Source organism: Sus scrofa, chromosome 15 (assembly GCF_054392235.1).
Source record: "Sus scrofa isolate SSC_HxYL_T2T_F1_AM1 chromosome 15, Sscrofa_HxYL_maternal_Yorkshire_Landrace_v2.0, whole genome shotgun sequence".
NCBI classification, from domain to species: Eukaryota; Metazoa; Chordata; class Mammalia; order Artiodactyla; family Suidae; genus Sus; species Sus scrofa.
The window spans coordinates 60,088,088-60,094,087 of NC_139397.1; the positions used below are offsets into that span (position 1 = coordinate 60,088,088).

The 6,000-nt window shown below is 48.8% G+C and overlaps 1 protein-coding gene across 7 annotated transcripts in view; it reads right to left on the reverse strand.

Annotated features, from left to right (window-relative positions):
• ACSL1 (acyl-CoA synthetase long chain family member 1) overlaps positions 1–5,232 on the reverse strand; it is a 66,327-nt gene extending 61,095 nt beyond the window's left edge. For 2 of the 7 annotated variants that reach the window (XR_014828850.1, XM_005671707.4), the window contains exon 1: positions 5,180–5,232. The gene's annotated coding sequence lies outside the window, so the exon portion shown is untranslated. 7 annotated transcript variants of the gene reach the window in all.
• Positions 5,233–6,000: the final 768 nt, after the last annotated feature.

The following is a 6,000-nucleotide window of genomic DNA, read 5'->3' on the forward strand; positions in this document are numbered from 1 at the left end:
CACTAGTGGCCACCAGGGCAGTCAGCTGACCCTGCCCTGCTCCAGAGCTGATGCTGAGTCTCCAGGAAGAAACCAGCCCCTATAGCCACTTTTTCTTTACTCTGGTTAATAAAAGAATCAATGGAACTCAGGACATTTTGGCTTTATATATATGGACATTTTCTCCACCACAAACCTGTGGGGAAAATGCCAATTTCTATAGCAGCCAAATAACTGTGCAAATGGACAGATAATACACTTATCAGAAGTCCCTCCCCGAATGAGGAAACGGTATAAAAGGCAACCCACATTTCCTCCTGTGACGCCCTTACTTCTTTCCATTTATCTTTCCAAAGCATGAAATCCTTATTTCAACAGCTTTTGACTAGAACACATGAACCACAAAGTCCATTAAAGCCACTCATTAATAAAAATAATTTCCAAGTCATTGCCAGCTTCAACAGTTTTAAAGCAGAGCATGCCCTAACTTAAATACATACATACATACATATATATATATTTATTCATAAAATGAAATATATAAGAAGTTTGGTGAACTGTTCTTAAATAGTTATTTCCAAATACACAACAATACACAAACTATGGTATAGTTCATAAACCACCCAAGGCAGTCTGCTTCAAAACGAATTTTTCGGAGTTCTCATTGTGGCACAATGGAAACGAATCTGACTAGTATCCATGAGTATATGGGTTCCATCCCTGGCCTCGCTCAGTGAGTTGGGGATGCGGCGTTTCTGTGAGCTGTGATGTAGGCCGGCAGTTATGGCTTCGATTGGACCCCTAGCCTGGGAACTTCCATATGCCACAGGTGTGGCCCTAAAAAGAAAAAAAGAAAACAAAAAAAAAACCCTAATTTTTTCTCAAGAGTACATAACATGGAAAAAATGTTCACAATATAACTTAAGTGATTAAAATTAAATCATCAAAATTCTTATTTTTGATTAAAAACATATGTTTAAATTAAAAAAAATTTTCTGGAAAAATACAAAAAGGAAATATATGAACATGTTAATATCTCTTGAAGACCTTTTTTTTTTTTGGCTGTGCCCATGGCATATAGAAGACCTTGGGCCAGGGATTGAACCTGCGCCACAGCAGTGACCCGAGCTGCTGCAGTAACAATGTTGGGTCCTTAACCCTCTGCACCACAAGGGAACTCCTTGAAGACTTTCACCTATTTATTTTTTGGAGCCGCATCCCTAGCATATGGAAGTTCCCAGGTCAGGTATCAAATCTGAGTGGCAGTTGCAACCTACGTTGCTTTACTTGCAACAATGCTGGCTCCTTAAATCCACTGAGCCAGACTGCTGCAGAGACAAGGCCAGATTCTTAACCCACTATGCCACAGCAGGAACTCCAAGACTTTTTAAAGCTCCTCAATCTTCTATAATGAGTGTAGACTCCTATTATAATATAAAAAGTATTTAAATTAATATATCATATAATATATAACCATATATTATATATTTTATTAATATTGCTTTTCTGAGACAAGTGGTTTTGATTTAGATATTAGACAGCTTTCAATTTTTTTTTTTTTTTTGTCTTTTGTCTTTTTGTTGTTGTTGTTGTTATTGTTGCTATTTCTTGGGCCGCTCCCGCGGCATATGGAGGTTCCCAGGCTAGGGGTTGAATCGGAGCTGTAGCCACCGACCTACGCCAGAGCCACAGCAACGTGGGATCCGAGCCGTGTCTGCAACCTACACCACAGCTCACGGCAACGCCGGATCGTTAACCCACTGAGCAAGGGCAGGGACCGAACCTGCAACCTCATGGTTCCTAGTCGGATTCGTTAACCACTGCGCCACGATGGGAACTCCTCAAATTTTTTTTAAAACTTGAAAAGCACATGGAACCACCAGTCTTAAAATCTGGAGGCAAGCCCTGGAGCTCCAGCCAAATGTATTTTCCCGGGGTAGGCAGCACAGGGGAGCAGAGTCCTCTCCTCCAGCTAAGTTGTTGTCCAAAGAATGTGCCATCCCTCCAAGGCAGCTGTATTTCAGGAAAGGCACCATTACATTTCGTTGTCCCCTTTTGATTCCACAAAGGTTACGGCTAAGTACTGTGTGTCTCCAACACAGTCAAGAACTTTTAAACATAAGGATGTGAAAAAGAAAAATGAAACTAATTCAGATTACGTGATCTTTTTCTTTTGTCATTGTGGTACAAATTACATATCACCTCAGGCTTACACAAACTAGGATTTTTTTTTTTTTAATGGCCGTACCCAAGGCATATGGAGGTTCCCAGGCAAGAGGCTGATCAGAGTTACAGCTGCAGGCCTACACCACAGCCACAGCAATGTCAGATCCGAGCCCCGAGTTTGTGACCTACACCACAGCTCATGGCAATACCGATCCCTGACCCACTGAGCAAGACCAGGGATCTGTGTTCTCATGGGCATTAATTGGGATTCGTTTCTGTTGCACCACGACAGTAACTCCCAAGCTAGGATTTTTTAAGAGCTGGCATTCAGCATTTTAAGTAAGGAACCAGAGGAAATGATTTTAAGTTGCAGACATGAGCACTGGGTGACTTTACTCTCTAGATCATCAAGTTCAGCTCTGTCTTCAGGCCTCGTGATGGTTTAAAAGCTCTCCGAAGGTCCTGTAAGTAATAGAACGTTGACACAAACTCAACCCCTGGTAGCTTCAGATAAGCTCTCTTCACTGAGACTTGGTCTCCATGCAGGAGTGTCAAAGCAAAGTGATGCTAACGTGTTTGTCTGAACACCAAGTTGGACCGATGACCTTCAATAAAAACTCTGGCACCTTCCAGCTCCCTCCTGACTGGCAGTGGCCTGTCAGAGAGCAGCTTGAAGAGGCCTTAGGATACCTACAGCTCTGAGCTGCCTTAAAGGAAGTTCTTCTGAATTTGCTAACACAGGAATCTCACCTATTGCATCATCCAAACAATACTGTTGGTAAAACATTATTAATTCTGTCAACATTGACAGAATTTGGTTATAACAGACAGTAATTGCAAAAGAATAATGGACATGTGGCTTAAGTGACAAATTTACACAATAAATCAGCAACTGACCTTAAAAAACTATTCCTCTAAGGTTTCTGAGTAGCAGATCTGGAAATGACTTCCTATAATCTAGCTCTTGCCAGAAAAGTGAAACTTGAAGAGAGGAGAACTTCCCGAACTATGATGACAAAACAAACGTCATCTTTCCTCAGCCTCTTCTTCAAACTTTCACAAAACAGCTACATCAAAAACAAAAAATGTGGCAAGACCTGGACATTTAAATAAGCACAACACTGTGGCACCTGGGGACACTTGCAGCCATTCCAAACCTCATCCAAAAGTAGCCATAGCTATGAAAACTCAACCTGTATGATATACCTGCCTCTACCTGAGTTTGTCCCAAGTCTCTATTTCTTAAATGTTCCCAATTAACTAATCACTATATTGCTGGCCACACCCAAGGCATGTGGAAATTCCCAGGCCAGGGACTGAACCTGCAGCTGCTGGCACACAGGAACTTTCTAAATGCCCCAAATTTAAAAGCCTAGGAGTTCCACTGTGGCTAGTGGTTACAACCCGACCAGTATCCGTGAGGATGTGAGTTTGATCCCTGGCCTCGCTCAGTGGGTTAAAGAACCAGCGTTGCCATGAGCTGCGGTGTAGGTTGCAGACACAGCTCAGTTCTGGTGTTGCTGTGGCTGTGTGTAGCTTGGCAGCTGTGGCTCTGATTCAACCCCTTGCTTGGGAACTTCCATGTGCCTTGGGTGAGGCCCTAAAAAGTCCCCCCCCCCCAAAAAAGAACAAGACTCCCAAGCCTGGCTCCACACTGATGGGAAGCAAGGTTTCCTTTAAAAGTCCACCTTCTCAAGCCCACCCAACCAGACTGTCAACTCACACCTTAGGTTTTAAATCAACCTGACCTGCCACCTCCACCTGAAAATGCTCAATCAGCCAGAAGGCTTTGATTGGCTTTTTGTTTAAGTGTTTAAGTAAATAACTGTTTACAGTGAGATAATCATAGATGAAATTTGTGTCAGAAACTGGAATTTAAGCAGTTTCTCTTGGTCTAAAGGAAGGGGAGTTCTCTTATAGTGCTTCGGGTTAAGGATCTGGGGTTGTCCCTGCAGCTGCTCCGGTCGTTGCTGTGGCACGGGTTCCATCCCTGGCCCAGGAGTTTCCACATGCCCCAGGTGGGGCCAAAAAATAAAACAAATAAAATAAAAAATAAATTTAGAAAATAAAAGGAAGCATATTAACAGTTGGGGCACTTATTCCTGCACTAACAAGAAGCTTAGAAGTCTGAACTTTAAAAGGCAAGGGCACTTTTATAATGGTCTTAATTAAGCTCCATAACCTTGGAAGTAGGTTGGGTGAGGAAGGGGTGTGCTATTCTAACGTACACACTGATTGGCGAGAGCATCCGTCTCTAGGTTCTCGTCCACGTGTTCGTTCAAGCCACCTACCAGCACTCTCCGTCTAGGCTGCAAGGTGATAGATAGCATCATTTTTGCTTCCTATTTTCAAAAAATGCCAGACTCTTCAAATGACTCACTCCATCACAGCTCTGCGCAGCGGCACGGGCACTACTGTGGAGGCACCGCGAGAATTTCCACATGTGGCAACCCGCTTCCGATGCTGCCTTTGACCCTCCCGCAAGCGCCGCGCGCAGGAGCCACCATCGCGCGGAGGCTGGGTCACAGCCTGCACCGATGCGTCCACGCGCGATCGGAGCGCGCCTCAAACCCCGCCCAGGGGCAGGAGGGAGGTCGGACCGAGAGAGCACCGTCACCGCGCCGCGGGATCATCCCTCGCATCTGCAGCCCCGGGTCCCGCTTCTCGCCAGGCCGGTCCTCGCCGTCATAAAAATAAGGACCCAGTCCCGCGGCCCGCGTCACCCACACGCCGCGGTGCACCAGCCCGGCGCCGTCCGCAGGGAGCCGAGGGCCGATATCCCCGGCTCCGGCACAGGAAGCGGCGGCGGCTCGGGCGGCCCGGAGGCCTCAGTTGCAGCGGGAACCCAGGGGGCCGCAGGGCAGAGGCCGGAAAAGCGGCACGTCCCGGCTAGCCGAGGGCCGGCTCGCGCGCCTCTACTGAGGCCGCCGCCTCCCAGGCTCCTGCCGGCGGAGCAGCATCAGCCTCGCGGCTCCGCTAAGACCTCGGGGCCACAGCGTGCACGGACACGGTTCCTCGCGGCAGGAGCACTCACCTCCTCCGCAGGCCAGGCGGTTCGCCGCCGGCTGTCACCGCAGCCCACTGCCTGCCCTGCACTGGCTCCGAATGCTATTTAAGGGCGCCGCCGTCGCCGCCGTGAGCTGGCTGTGCCCCAGCCCCTACCGCTGTGGAGACAGGCTGCTGCCGGTGCGCGTGCCGCGCCCGCCCTGCCCGGTTCTCAGGCCCCGCCCCATCACAGAACACGCCCCCACATCAGGTCCCGCCCACCCGCCGCGCGCCGGCCTTCCCGTCAGGTCGCGCGCGTGCCGGCCGGGCAGCAGGTGGGGGAGTTCCGGGAAGCGTTGGGGAAACGCCTCTGAAGTAGCCCTAACTGTCCCGGGATTTCATAACGAATCCGAGGGGGGGCAAAGAGCAAATTGTGGCGGTTCAGCCCAGAAGTCTGCGGTGCAGTTGGAGGCCGGGAGACGCCCTTTCGTGTCTTCCTTCCGCAACCGCGTGCCCCGCTGATTTGGCGGGCGGGGGCTTTCTTTTCCTATTTTATTTGGCAACGATGTGCAGGACTCCTTTTAACCCGGTTTCACCACTGCTCCCACGTGGGGTTTTGCCACAGACCTGGCTGGGAAGGCCCCAGTCTGTACTTCTGCAGCTGCCTGGACATGAAGCAACCGAAGAGATCACCCCGGGTATAGCTGGGGCCGCGCACTGGTTCCACGTCACTAATGGCAGTGTTCACCTGCCAAGTTCTTGGGGCCTGTCTGCTGCTCAGCCCTGGCGGTGCGGTTTTGAGGGCTACTGTCTGCATCCATGCGATGCCCATTAGGGGCCTTTCAGAGGCCAGCTTTTTTCAGGCTCCTA